Genomic DNA, 15,122 nt, shown 5'->3' with positions numbered 1-15,122 from the left:
TCACGATACCGACGTTATGACTTGCTCTTCACCAATTTCCAAGCATTGCAAAAAAAAAAAAAAAAAAAAAAAAAAAAAAAAAAAAAAAGTCGCAAAACGCGACTGAAGTGGAAATGTAGGTGATCGAATGATAAAATCAAAATGCCGGGCTTGGCTTTCGCGTTCAAACCGCAACATGGTGTTCGAGGAAACTGACATCGGTGAACCTTGCGGTTGGTAGTGGCCACTGAACACAATTAAGCGCAGTGCTGGTCATTCCTGCAAGGTTGAGCTAAAAGTCAGTTAAATTCGATCGCCATAACGCTGCTGGAACCTGAAAGCCAAGGTTGCCATGGCAACGGTTACGAAAGCTTGATCTCATCTAAAATGAAACAAGTCGTTACTATAGCGACGCCTCTTGCCGCTAGCTGACACTCGACCCATGGGCGAAAAACTCTAATTGCTGAGACTGTGACATCGTTTTTGAAGTAGTTTTGGGCCCATCCACTAGATAGTAGCTTTAATTATATATTACTAGCATGTTACATTGATTGTTAGAAGTAATGCAACAGCTACTGTCAGGCAAACAAACCAGTAAAAATAAATTCACTTCATTTTAGTAGCCACGTCTTTTGTAGTGTGGCCCACCAGAAACATTGCATCTCCTACTCATTTATATAGGACATGACTTTTTACTGCAACACACTATTAGGTGTTATTTTTATGCACAGTTTAGATTTCTTTTAATAAGCAATTAGCGGTAAAAGTAGTTAAATTATAATTGTAAAACTAACACTTCCGCCCGAGTGTTTGTTAGCTGTTAAGGGCCCAGCTAACAGATGGCGTCACACGTCGCGCGCAAAACATGGTCTTCAGTTTCCATTGTACGAGTCTCGCTTCTATACCTCCCTCCTTGTCCAGCGACTCGTGTCAAGGTCGACGAGCTGCAGCTCTGGCTTGTTCGCCGCCTGAGGCGACTGCGGGTCAGGGAGGAAAAACACAGGCGGGGCCACGGTGGTCGATCACACGTGGCTGGCGTTACCGTGAGCCCTTCTCCCTCGCCCATTTAATCATTCCACTGTAACCATTCAGCATTCTCACAATCTGTTATTTATTATTGTTTTAAGAACATGTATATTTAATTTTAAACTACACAACAATTGTAAAATTATTTTTTAAAGTAGTGTAGGTAGAGTCAGGGTCTTCCGTTTACTTTACTGTCTTCACTTCCATATTTTAATGGTTGAATATTACATTTTCATTACACACACACACGCACACATACACAAATGCTGAAGTACATTGCGTTTCCAAGGCTGAACAGTTTTATATATATATATATATATATAAAAGTATATATATATAAATCGGATGTAGAGAGTAATTGTCTTCTTAATTTTAATGTCAAGCGTGTAGGGGGGCCAAAACACTACTCTAAGGGGTAAGAAGGGAAATCGGGGTTGGTTTTCATAATATCATGTTGCAGTGAACTTCTTTTTCTAAAATTGGATGTTAACGATAAAATACTCTTTGTACGTGAACTGTTCAAAATGTCACGAAGGAGAGCCAAAATCTGCTTTAAGGGGTAATTTTTTCGAGGGGGGATAGTTATTTCTAAACTTAATGTATCCAGGAAGAAGGGTAGGTTTAATAGTATCTAATTTTTATATTTATCATCACGTGTGAAAAATTTAATCAAGGTGTAAAACATTCTCCTTAAAGAGGTAGAAAAGAGAATGGGGTAGTTTTTGAAACTATCATGTATTCAATGTTTTTTTCAAATGAAATTCAGATGTCGACAGTAATTTCCCTAATCTTTTGAACGTCAAGTGTGCATGATGTTACCAAGTTGTACCAGTATTTACTTTAAATGGTGGAAAGGTAGACGGGGATGGATTTTTGACATCTCACATAGATAAATTTATGAAAATAAATTTTTAATTAAATTAAGATAGTTAATTTTCTCTTAGCTTGATCGTCGAGTTTGCAACATTTCATCAAGGGGTAGTAAGCGGAGTTAGGGATGGTTTTTCAAAATCTCGTTCAGACAGGGGATGGAAGTTTTTTTAATCGGATCTTCCTCTTAATTTTAATGTCAAGCATGCAAAATTTCATACAGAAATAGCAATATAATTTTAAGTGATGGGAAAGGGGGACGGGGTAGTTACTGAAACCTTACGTGACCAAGGGGAGAAAAAAAAAGGGGGGGGGGCATTTTGAAATCAAATAAGCAGTATATTACTTCTTGTTTTTAACATTAATTGGGCATTATTTTATTTATATGTACCAACATTATAATTTAAGGGATGAAAAAATGGGGTGATTTTACCCCAAAATTTCATGCAGGCAGTGAGTGAACTTACAAATTTTCCTAAATTGTAAATTGAACAGTAATTTTCTTATTTTTAATGTGATGTGTGAAATTTTTTTTTTTCAAGAACCAAATTTTTTGCCTTACAGTTTGGTAAAGGTGAATGGGGGTAGTTTATCAACAATCCCCCTTTTTTTCTCAATCAGCTGAAGACAGTATTTTCCCCCTTAATTTAAACGCAAAGTGTGCTAAATTAAATTTTAAAAATTTTTGAAAATTCTGTTTTATGGGGTGTTAAAAGGGGATGGGTTATTCATAATTTAATGAAGAAAGTGACCCACCTATTTTTATAAATAAATTATAGACAGCAATTTTACTCTTATTTTGAAGTAAACAAAGTTCCAAGTAGTGTTGAAGTTCTGTTTTAAGGAGTGGGAACGGGTGATGCGAGTGGTTTTTTGAAATATAATTTAGACAGTGGTGGTTTTCCTCGTGCTTTTAAGTTCAAGTGTGCAAAGTTTCAACTCAATCGGATAAACGACGCGCGAACGCATAGAAAACGAACAAAATAGAACAAACACACACACTCATTTTATATTTAAGATTTAAAAATAAATTATATTAAAATGGGGTATAACGCTTACCCCTGACAAGAGCTAGGCATCGGCTTTCCGCATCACCGGACTGCTTTGAAAGGTCCCCAAATTTTCTTGTTTGCAGGCGCACTAACTCACGCCTAATATTTTACCTATTATTACCTATTATTAGATCCAGCCGTGCATTTTTTTCCGGGATAAAAATTAGCCTATGTCACTCTTCCGCCCATAATACATCTCTATGCCCAAAATCATGTCGATCAGTTGCTCCGTTGCTGCGTGAAAGAAAGACAAACCAACAAACACACTTTGGTATTTATACACATTCTGTGATAAATGACGCCTTTACAAAGCTTCCCGGGTAGCAACAATGTCATTCTGTCTTTCTCTTAGCACCGTTACTCCTTGATGGCCTAGCCAAATTGAAATATTATTTTTTCACAACAATGAGGAGAGTTGAGTTCTAACTAGTCATCGGGTAAGACGTCTCCCATGCGTCGGTCGGTCCCGATTCCTACGAGATCTCGCACTGGAGACAGGAAGATTTCGCGATATTAGCTACCTTTGCTATAATGTATGGTCCGGGACGTCTGTCGCATTTAACGACGACTGAACATTTTCTCTCGCGTCGGACTGTGACGTTTATTTGTGTGTGAAGAATTTGGCGACGCAATCGAGGTCTTCCAGACTCCGCTGTTCCAGTCTGTCGTGTTTGGTGAGCGCTATTCATTACTAGCAGTCCTCAGCCAGCCGGAGGAGTTGCAGCCATCGAGTTTCAGTTTCCTGCAATCCCTCTATAGTCGTAGCTTCTTATTCGCCATAGCATCATTATCCTGGATATCCTGGACGCTGTTCTGACGACTCAGAAGTTCGAAGACCACTGACTTTCACCTCTGTCGTATAACTGAGCAGCCGAAACACAGGTTTTAGCTTTATAGCTGTTGAAATTTTGGAGCTGTTGGAGCTTTGGAGCTTTATAGCTGTTGGAGCTTTGGAGCTGTTGGAGCTTTGGAGCTTTGGAGCTGTTGGAGCATTTCGAGCCAAATACATTTTTATTTTCCTTGGCGTTATCATGCAGAATATTATAAATCCGCTTACTGATGATGTAGCAATAAACGTTCCTTTAAAATATAACGTAGGCCTATGGCTGGACTCTATATATGGAAATTCATATATGTTCGATGACAAAGTGAAGACGTGTGCATTCAAGGCATCGGCTGCAGTAATTTACAGTTCTAACGATGTGAAGCAAACTGTTAAGCACGGTGTCCAGAAACTCTGTCAAGAAGAGGAGGACTATGTCAGTAAAGTTTATGGCTGGTCTCTGTCTAGTATAAACTGATTGGAGCTAAGAATTAGTAATTTCACGCCTATGCAGACCTAAATGTTTGTAAGATTGCTAACCAGCGCAGGTGATCCTGTAGTATAATAGAAATTAAGTAATAAATATTACGTTTGTAAAATAAATTGGTTTTATTTATCGAACCTGTCACTATTATGCTAAATTTATGTTAAATTAAATTAATTTTATATCGTCCAGGGATCGAACCATGTTTCGAGTCAATATTTAAATTAATGAGATATTTTTTGATGAATTTTAAACTTTTTCCCGAATTTCTAGGTTAATGACAAATTTCCAAGATGGCGGCCATAACAGCTTATTGAAGGCCGGCAGTAAAGGATTTTAAGACTCATTAGGAATTTTGAAAATGGTTTATTGAAATTGATATTTTTACATCAAATTAAAAATTATTGCTTTGATAAAGTATCGAACCAAGGGCAGGAACTGATTGAATCAACCTGTAAATTGATTGCAAATTTTTTTTGGTAAATTTGGGATTTTTTCCCGAATTTCTAGCTAAATAATTAAACAACTCCATGATAGCGCCCAAATGACAATATGGCGGGTGTCACAGTAATATTAATAATAAATTATTACTGCACTCTAGTGGGTAGGAATTAAACTAACATGACATCAGCGCACTCTAGCAGACGAAAACAAGATGGTGGCTTCCAGCCGACGAAGACAAGATGGCGGACATGACGTCATACCATGTGACGATATATACCTTGGTATTAGTGGTGGAAGGTTAGTCTTCCTGCAGCTACCATGGAGGAAGTATCTGTCGACTATTTTTTTTTGGTCTTACCAGGTTCGAACTGAGGACTGCAAGTCATAAGAGATTTTTTATATTATTTTATTAAAAATTTTAATACATTTCTATTATAATTTTTAATATCTTTTCCAAATTTCTAGCATAAAAATTGCAGTTTTTCAAAATGTGGCCATAACAAAAAGTGCAACATTCTAGAATCCAATATGGCGGTCATAACATAAAGTGTAGCGATAATGTCATAATCATCCAAGATGGCGGGCATTACGAAAAATGCCAAATTTCTATAATTCAAGATGGTGGTCGTAACGATATGTGCAACGGTGTTAAGATTTTTAATTAAAAAATTGATTATTTAATTTTTTTTATAAATTTTTAAATTTTTTTTCATTAAAATCAGATAATAAATAAAGATTTCCAAGATGGCGGACATGACGTCATACTCGCTGACGATATATATACCTTGACAAAAGTGGTGGGAGGTCAGTCTGCCGATAGCTTCCGTGGAGGAAGGACCTATCGCCATTTTCTTTTCTTTTTGACCTCGCCAGGTTTGTACCGAGGACTCAGAGCTCCATGGCGTAAGTTTACATTTAAATTTTTTAAATGTACTTTTATTAAATTTTTATTATTAAATTCGATATTTAATTTTTTTTATAAATTTTAAAATTTTTACCGATTTTCTAACAAAAAATACGGATTTTCAAGAATGCGACTGTAACGGAAATTGCAACAGTGACGTCATAATCCATAATGGTGTCAGAGGCTTATCAGAGGCTGTAGACATGGATGCTTAAGCCTATATATGGACATTTCTAGCCACTGGTATTTTTATGGAATAAAAACAGGAAATTTTCCTTCGAAACGAGAATTATTCCCTCGGAAAGAGAAATTTTTTTGAATTTTTCAAATTTTTTGAGATTATATGGCGGAATTTTTTCCAAAATAATGGAAATTTTGGCGAATTTTGAGGAATTTTTGGCAAATTTTGAAGGTCAAAGGCCAAGGTAATCCAAGATGGCGGTCGGCTCTCTGCTCCACGCGCCAGCGACAGTGCCCGGAACCCCATTTACATACTACTGCAATGGTTGGTTGTAACAGAAATTATTTCACACACGAATGTTGTATATAATGATTTAAGGTATTTGAATAAAACAGAACGGATTTTGTAGTGTACATGGTATTGAAAATTATGATATTTAGGTAGATTTCGAAGATATACTAAATACTGTAGTCGTTATAGTTTTTCTTTTCATGGTTCATAGACCCGAAAGCCATTAAGAACTCAAAAGTTAGTAGTATCAAAAATTTATCCAGACAATTTTTTTTTTTTTGCTATAACACTTACAAGTTATAGTACGTTCAAATAGATGTGATATTTTAGAAGTTAATAGCGATTTTCTGTTTTGGTTTTTCCTTCAAAAAACTTCTCCATTTCTACCCCTTTAGTCGGATATTGCCCATTAACGAACTCAACCAAGATTTTCCACTAATAGATCTGTTTGAAAGTGATTTGTGAAAAATTGCAGCAGTTATCGTGTCCATAACAATGTGATAAATTTTCTGGAAGTCGTACCATGGTAACGGCTACAATAGGTAGTTCTTTGACATCTATTTAAAATGGCATGCCACTTTTACTGACTGCGACACTGTATAACAAAATGTTTGCCATTAGGACTACCGATAAAAGTTTGGTACATTCCAAAGTTCAAAATACCCGTCGGAAATACTTTTCCACAATTTTTCTGTTGTCTGTGTCATAAATTCAGGTTGAAACAAGGTTGGGATCTACCAACAAATCGCAAGCTAGTACGTATGCCCTAAGTTGCGTACATAATAATATGAACCTGTGAAGCCATTTTCTTGATTTTTTTCTTTATTTAAATCACGCCAGATATACATAACATAAACGTTTTCACTCGAAGGAATAATCTCGTCAACTGAAGAAACTACACGTATCCAAATCATGACTTGAGACAATTTTCGTCCATGTCTTGACTTTGAATTGACGCATTCCTAAAACAACGCCGATCAGCAAGATGTGGGGAACTGGAACTTCGCCGTTACGACAGTGTTCTTGCGGAACTGTGACTCAACGCTAACATTCTGCTCGAGCAGAGTCAATATTCCCGAGCGATATATATATATATATATATATATATATATATATATATATATAGAGAGAGAGAGAGAGAGAGAGAGAGAGAGAGAGAGAGAGAAAGCCAACGTACAATGAGTAAAATATAGCATGCGCTTGTATACAAGTATACAGAACCTATCTCGTTTTACTATCGCGGATATTTACACAGGCCCAAACGTACCACTCCTCGCATGGACTGGGTATATATGTTTTTGTTCACGTCACCTTATTAAAGGTTCACAAACAAATTCTGTCTGTCGTAGTCATGGGTTGGGATCGCTTCGCATAACAGCAAACAATGATATAGCAAAGGGCACCTAATAAATAACATTATCATTCACACACCGTTATGTACCCATTAGTCACCATGTTTTTTCTAATTTACTATGTTAAAAGAACAAGATAAAACATTACTAGATGCTAAAGGCCCTAGTGTCCCGCTTCTCGTGCATTTCTGGACAAACAATAAGATAAAACACAGTAAACTGACTTCACTACCTTTTCGTTCACTGCAGGCGTTAACTAGTGCGTACGGTACTTACTTATTACTAGGTATTCGTCAGGAATTAATATAGTCGAAGCATTACTACATGATTCGCAGACGCTCAGCTTACCTGAAACAGATAAGGAAGAATATTTATGTTAAGTACTTACAACTGTGGTTGGGTAAACATGTTCTTGAAATAAACACTTACGAATTACTTAAGAATAGCACAAATGAAAAAAATCTTAAAGTAAAACTAATAGTTCTATTTTACACAAACTGAATTACCAAATGAGATATTCTAGAACGCAAAATTTAAAAAACTGAGTAACATATTTGCTAGCGTGGAGTTTAGATGTAAGGGTGAATCTTATATCAATATACCTACTTTTAAGGAAGTTTTTATGCTGGGAGCCTACTCTTGACGCTAGCAAAATGATCCGCTCCTTTTATTCCGATAGACAGCTGAATGTCTAATCTTGAAAATGCCATGGCCGCTATCGGAATCAACATGGTGGGGGTGACGAAAAGTCTCTATGGAAGTGTGGTAATGTGCTTTTAGTTATGACGTCACTGGTAGAAGGTCAATCACAATGAGGGAAGGACCATTTCTCATTATTATCTTTGAAAGATTTGTGCAATGGGAGTGCATGACTTGATGTAAGCTTTTGGACATACACCATTTCTAAGCACATGTACTTATGTCTGTAGAAGAAAACTACAAAAAACTAAAAGAGAAAAAAAAACACAAATTAAGAAAAAATTGCTGTTGTCAACAGGATATATACACCACATAATATTCCATAACAGGAATATAGTTAACAAACAAAGAAAAAACAAAGAAAAATGGACTAAGAGAACGAAAAAAAAACAACCACAAATGATGAATTGGAAAACTATTGTGTTTGTTTCGTCTTTTCGTTTTGTTGTGTTTTTGTCTCGTTTCAACTGTAGTGCTGTTTTTTTTTTTTTGGGGGGGGGGGGGGGGTCAATTCATCATTTGTGGGTATTTTTTCGTTATCTTAGTCCATTTTTCTTTATAAATACATGAGCAATAATTAAAAATTATTTGTAAAGTTACGCCCGAGAAACGGAAATTTCTATGACTTTTATGGGGAAAAAATGTTTTAAGCAGGGGAAAAAAAGTTATTGTTTAATGCAATTGTCAACTTAATCTCTTGTTGGAAATAGTACTACAAAAACACAAAAAAATTACGAAAATGTTTACAAATTTCACGAGTTTATTTAGTACTTAAAAAATTCTTATCACTTAAATTGACATCTTTTTTAGTCTATAGTTTATGCTTAATTGGATCCAACTCGTATCAAATTATTGTACTTAGAAAATAAATTTTATTCAGTGTTTCTAGGTTCATCAAATCATTTAAGAAAGTTTACATTATAATTTTTATAAACAATGAAAGTCATTACAAAATTATAACTTTTAAGGAAAATTTCTTACCAATTATTTATGGGAGAAATTTAGTAATTGTTCGGAATAGGGGTTCTTGGAAACAATCTATGTAAAAAAAAATCTTTTAGCAACTATCATTTCAGTCATTATTTCTTTAATAATACTTGTGTGGGTTTTTATTGGTGTATGTTGTTTTAACTATATAAATACACTTGAAAAATTTTCATAAACACAATTTATATTACTTATATTCACAATATATAAAGGTTTTTAATTCTATGGACCAGTATTTAATATGAATCACTAAATTTCCGAATGGGACTCACACGTAGTTCCGTAACGCCGTTAGAATTCGCTACCGGAGCAGATACGTCGACTATAGAATCATTTGATCTGCAGAGCGAAGTTTTAAACTATATAATGAAACGTCTTTGATAATAACAAAAAGATTTGAAAACTTTTTAAACCTCAGCTTGGACCCGATGTTAAGAAGGAATTTTATTAAAATTCTGACCACCTTGTAAAAATTAATTAAAAAGTGAATTTTATATAGTTTCCGCATACAAAGTATTAAGTATTAAAGAATAGGTGTACTATTATAAAGTTTAATTTTTTACTAGCTGCAGTACCGGCGTTGCCCAGGCTGAATGCAGACTGAAGGGAACTTTTTCGAAATAAAATGTAAACAGTAATTGTATTCTTAATTTGACTGCCAAGTGTGCAAAATAATTTATATTACTGGTATAACCCGGCTGACGTTGTTCTGTCATACTAACTCAGAAACCTTCGCAGGCATGCGCATTACAAGTCACCAAAATTTCATCGCAATCGGATGAATAGTATAGGAACGCATACGGGATGAACGAACGAAAATTCAAGACGTTATGGACGCCCCAAACACAAACGATAGCGCGTTTAAAATTCTAGGCAACGCCATCTATTGATTAAGTTCACAACTGAACTGTTATTAGCGTCGTTAGTTCGCTAGCCACCGCGAGCTCCACTAAGCGAACGGCTCTCGCCAAGGAGGATAGGAAGTTGCCAAACCTTACTATATGACCATATGGCGGACATAAAGAAATGTCACACACTCAATGTTTGTATGTCTATGGCCTTTGATTTTCTGTTAAATATGTGGCCTAAGTGTTAATCCAGGTTATGAGCTAGCTTTATGCCAAATCTCATCCAAATATTTTCAGTGGTTCGGGTGTCAAGGAGTAACAAGAATGTACATAAACTTTCGCTTTTATAATATTAGTAGGATTAACTATGCGAATTCATGAACATTAATTTCCTAACAAACATGATTAATTTAATATTACTTTACGTAAAAATAGAAATTATAGGCCTACCTAGTATGAAATAATCCAATGAACGAAGCTATGTAATTAATATCATAGCAATACGAAAAAACTAAATTTATCCATATATATTTGCTTAAAGCACAATATCTATAATCCAGTAAAATAAGTAATTTTAAAAAAGTTTAAAAAAAATCCGTCTTTCCCATCTCAGAGTTTTGAACCACATTCCTTTAACTTATCAACCGCGCACTATAACCACTGCGCTACAAACCCTAACAAGATATTGTATGAGAAATATGTCTTATATTTGTTGTAATACCAGTATAAATAAGATTTTTTTAAAACTTGAAATTTCTATTTAATTTAACTATGTTAGTTTACCAAATATATTCTAGGATATTTTCACTATGATAAGAGTTTCATTGGCACACCAATACGTTTAGTATGTACCATAATGTTTATGAAAGTGACTATGTATGGGTTCATAAACGTGGGTCCGACATCTTTATGTGAAAATTTCGTTGCATGTTGCACGCGCATCGTAAAAATTCTCTCTCGTCTTTTTTTCCATAACGCGCTTAAAGAAGTATAACTTAAAAAAAAAACTCCCCGCTGATTCCCGCCTGAAGTAGGATGACACACAGCTGGGACGAGACTGGCTGCCGTATGGTCTACCCGAATTACAGACTTGTTTCTATCAGCCTGGAGGCTGGAGCATGCGTGAAGTGAGCTGGAGCAGTGATCACGTACTAATTATACACCTATGTAGATGGCACACACAAGCCGTGCAGTTGCAAATCTTCGTGCTGGACACTGAACGGCTTATTTGCCTATGGGCCTGTCACAAAACCAATTGTCATAGCTTGGGCAATTGTCACGTTCTAGCAGGTAATGAAATATCGTTGATCTTCGTGTGCGGACCGTAATATCAGTAACCTAGGGAGGTTTCCGAAAAGATTCAACGACTAACGGCAAATTACGTTTCTCCTAGCAAAAAAAAATCTCATCCGTTTAGAAGAGCTTCTACGTGTTGTATTAGTGATATTAGTCCAGTAACATCTTTCATGGCATAGTCAACAATTCTAAAAAAAAATACGTCTTTTGAAAAGAAAAAAAAACTTTAATTCATGTAAGACAGTAAGGTATCAAGATAATTGTGATATCCCCTTAGTGTTTTCTGTCAGCAAAATAATATATATTTTAGTTAAACAAGTGAGGGAATTCTAACTGTAAAAAAGCCAAATTTCACTGACTACCAATACTTTATAATTTTTAAATATCGGAGTAAAGCCACGGCCGTAACGTAGCAGAGACTATCGTCGGTAGCGGGAGGAAGTTTTCTTGAAGTTATGCAACAGCACGTGGCACGTCCCAGATAACAAGAGCAATTAACATTGATCGGCTGGTACCGGACGTTTCAGTTCAACATTAGCCACGTTAGCACCCAATGGTTAAGTACGTTGTCGGTCAATTAAACGTGATAATTGATAGCGCCTACCGTGTTGATCCACAATGAGCACGAGGAAAAAAAACCGAAATGAGGACACATTACGTGATGTCTTGAAAAGGGCTTCGTAACAGCAGAAGTTCTAAATTTACAAATATTCCAAGTAAAGACACGGTGACCGGAGTAAAAGTTTTTTAGTTTAACATGTAAGGTCGGTTTGAGAGTGATTTAAGAATGTAAAACAGTATAAAATTGCTCGTTAATATTCACACTAAAACGTTAACTGCCATTGGATACGTTAGCTAAACACGTGAACTAAATAAAATTGAAATTTTTTTCTAAAACTGGCATCACATTTCATCTGGAAACCACTCCCATCATTCCAAAAATATACAACCAAAAAAAAAAATGAAAAATTAAAATACAATTTGCAGTGGCGAAAGCGTATGATTTTTAACAGGTACCGGGTGGTCATAATGTCCTTCAAAAATTCCGAAAATTCATAAAAAGAAACAATTAGAGTAACAGTTGAATTGTTAGTTTTAAAAGAAAACCAAACCTATATTATTTTTTAAAGTGAAACTTCTTTAAAACCTCACTGGGACTCTATGAGAAAGTAGGCGACATAGAAGTCGCGCCTGACCTAGGGGCTATGAATAAGACCGAGGCCCGGGCTGTTGAAGAACATTCTCAAACACTCGACCAGGAATCGAACAGTCCGCGCCAGGGGGTGCGCGACTGTCTTCAGAGACTCCAGCCGAATAGGCAATACACTGCGCATATATACAGGGAATCGCGTATTCAATTACACCAACCAGTCGTATCAGAGCTGTGCCCAACTCAAGGACAGGAAAAAAAAAAGTGTAATCAGACGTATGAAGCTCAGAAAAGCCCCAGGTAACGATGGCATTCAACCTGTCGTTCTAAAAGAACATTCAGGCGAAGTATTGAAATATTAAGCTTGCTTGTATCAATGCAATACTAACGTTACACTACTTCCCCTCCCAATGGAAATAAGCTAATGTCATAACCTTCTATAAACCAGGGAAAAATAAAACTCTGCCACAAAACTATAGGCCAATCAGCTTAATCAATACATTTTCGAAAGCAGCCGATTGTATAATACTACCTACACCAACTCAAAAGACACTTTCGGGAAAACAATATTCTGCCTAACGAGAAGTTGTTTTTCGTAGTGCACACTCAACATTACACCTAGTTCACGTATCCGGGATTATGTAATGGCTACATTCCTGGATGTAGGAAAAGCCTTTGATAGAGTTTTTCATGAAGGTTTAACATACTATACCAAACAGGCTTCCCTGACTGTTATATAAAGCTATTACCTCATACGTAGGTAACGAAACATTTAAAGTCACCACAAAGGCTCTAAATCCGACCTAAAACTAATACATGCATGTGTGACACAAGGCAGTATTCGAGACCCTGTACTATTTAATATTTACGTGAGATACATGCCTAAGCCAGAGCATAGCCTCGTAAGACTAGGCTGCTATGCGGACGACACACTCCTGTATAGCAAGTAGGTCATACAACTACGATTTACTACTGACCGACTGTAACCCGCGCTCACTACGATGCAGCAGTGGTGCACGACAAGGCTGATAAAGAGAAACTCGACCAAATCAGAGGCAATGGTGTTTACTCGAAAAAATCTGCCACCAATTGATCGTAAGCCACAACTAACCCTGTTTTGGAGAACACATTCCCCACAGAGACGTTGCGAAAATCTTGGTGTTCATATTGATCGCAAACCACTGTGGCGCACCCTCACAGACTCGAGGAGGGGAGACACACAGCAGAATGTGCGCACTCTACCCAGCAATGAGCAGGCGCCTCGGCAGTAAAGTACAAAATGGACTGCTGCTCTACAAATTCCTCATCAGACCAGTAATTACGTACGCAGCCTCAGCGTAGGCAACTGCAGCAAAAATACACCTCTCGAAACTGCAGTGAATACAAAACAGATGTATTCGCATTGCTACAGACGTCCCCAGATATTGCCCAGCAAAGGCACTACATTGCGAGACGAACACAGAAACATTACATTACTTCTATGTCCGAACAACGGCAAAAATTCATGAAATGCGAAAAACATCTAAACCAACTTGTTTCATCTGTCGGCAATCACCATCACGAAGAGATAAAGAAAATTAAACGCCCTAAAATGGCGCTTGCGCACAGACCACCTTAGTGCTCTGTGGTTGGCTGAGCCTTGGACCCTCGGCCAGTTACAGCGTAGCAGTTTCCCGATACCGACCCCAGCCCTGGCGTTTCGGACGGGTTAGAACTCTGCTCTATGATTCAACATCGACCTGGGCAGTGCGCTCATATATTTATTCTTCATAAATATAACCGGCGCACTTAATACACGTACGCTAGCAAATCATAAACCTAGATTAAGCTATTCTTTAGCCCGTACAACACCGTGGCTCACAATGCGTAGAAGTTGAGGCCTGGGCCTCGCAATGAAGGACTGGATAATCGACTGCCTACTCGCAACATGTCAAACTGCAGCTCTGTCCTTTCCTGAGTGTGCCCCGATGCACCAACTCGCGGTTAGGCATCTTAAATTAATTAATTCGTAGCTCCTGAAACGTAGATGCTGGGGCTAGGGTTTTGCAACGACAGATAGGATATAATCGTTTAAGTACCGACAGCCTTTACTGGCGACAGGCGACGGTTCTAACCCTCCTGGAGTAAGATCCCACCATGGAACTAGCGGGGAGCGGGCTGGAGTATTAAGGGGCCCGCCTACCTGGGCACACATACGGTGTGCAGAGCTTCAGGAAAAACAACGCGATTTCAAAACTACTCAAGATATCCGAGTGGGGCCTATTTACGAATAGCATTTAAGAGTTCGCTGAGGGCCGAAAAGTACTTTTAATTTCGGATTAAGTTTTTAAACTGTATTTTTAGAAGCGTTAAAATGCCTAAAACGCGTGTTTTCAGAGTAATTTTTAGGCATAAAACAATCAGTACAGATTCTTGAAAGCACTTAAGGGGCTTGCATAACACCTTTATCTTCATTTCTCCGCCATATAATGTTACGGTCACCGCTCAAATTTCACAGTTATCCTGTGACGACGAGACGAATGCGCGCCAGTTCAGAGACTTGCGTTTAGAGGCTATAGCGCGCTGGAAGCACCAGCGAGCGTCGCGCTTATCATCCCGCCTCACTAACACACATACACCCCTGACGAGGCGCTGTCGCCGCCCAGATCCCGAGACGAGCGTCCCACCGCGTCGCAGCCGGAGAGCGATCCTCTCGTCCCCGCATCGGCACGAGGTCCAGGACAGAAGCAGACCAGG

At 37.4% G+C, this 15,122-nt stretch overlaps 1 protein-coding gene across 2 annotated transcripts in view; it reads right to left on the bottom strand.

Annotated features, from left to right (window-relative positions):
• The window catches only part of LOC134531007 (sodium/potassium-transporting ATPase subunit alpha), a 349,143-nt gene that overhangs the window by 241,574 nt on the left and 92,447 nt on the right, over nucleotides 1-15,122 (bottom strand). The gene's annotated exons all lie outside the window — the stretch shown is intronic.

This window comes from Bacillus rossius, chromosome 3 (assembly GCF_032445375.1).
Source record: "Bacillus rossius redtenbacheri isolate Brsri chromosome 3, Brsri_v3, whole genome shotgun sequence".
Classification (NCBI taxonomy): Eukaryota; Metazoa; Arthropoda; class Insecta; order Phasmatodea; family Bacillidae; genus Bacillus; species Bacillus rossius.
Note: the sequence above shows the minus strand (reverse complement) of the source record. Positions and strands in the feature narration are given on the sequence as shown.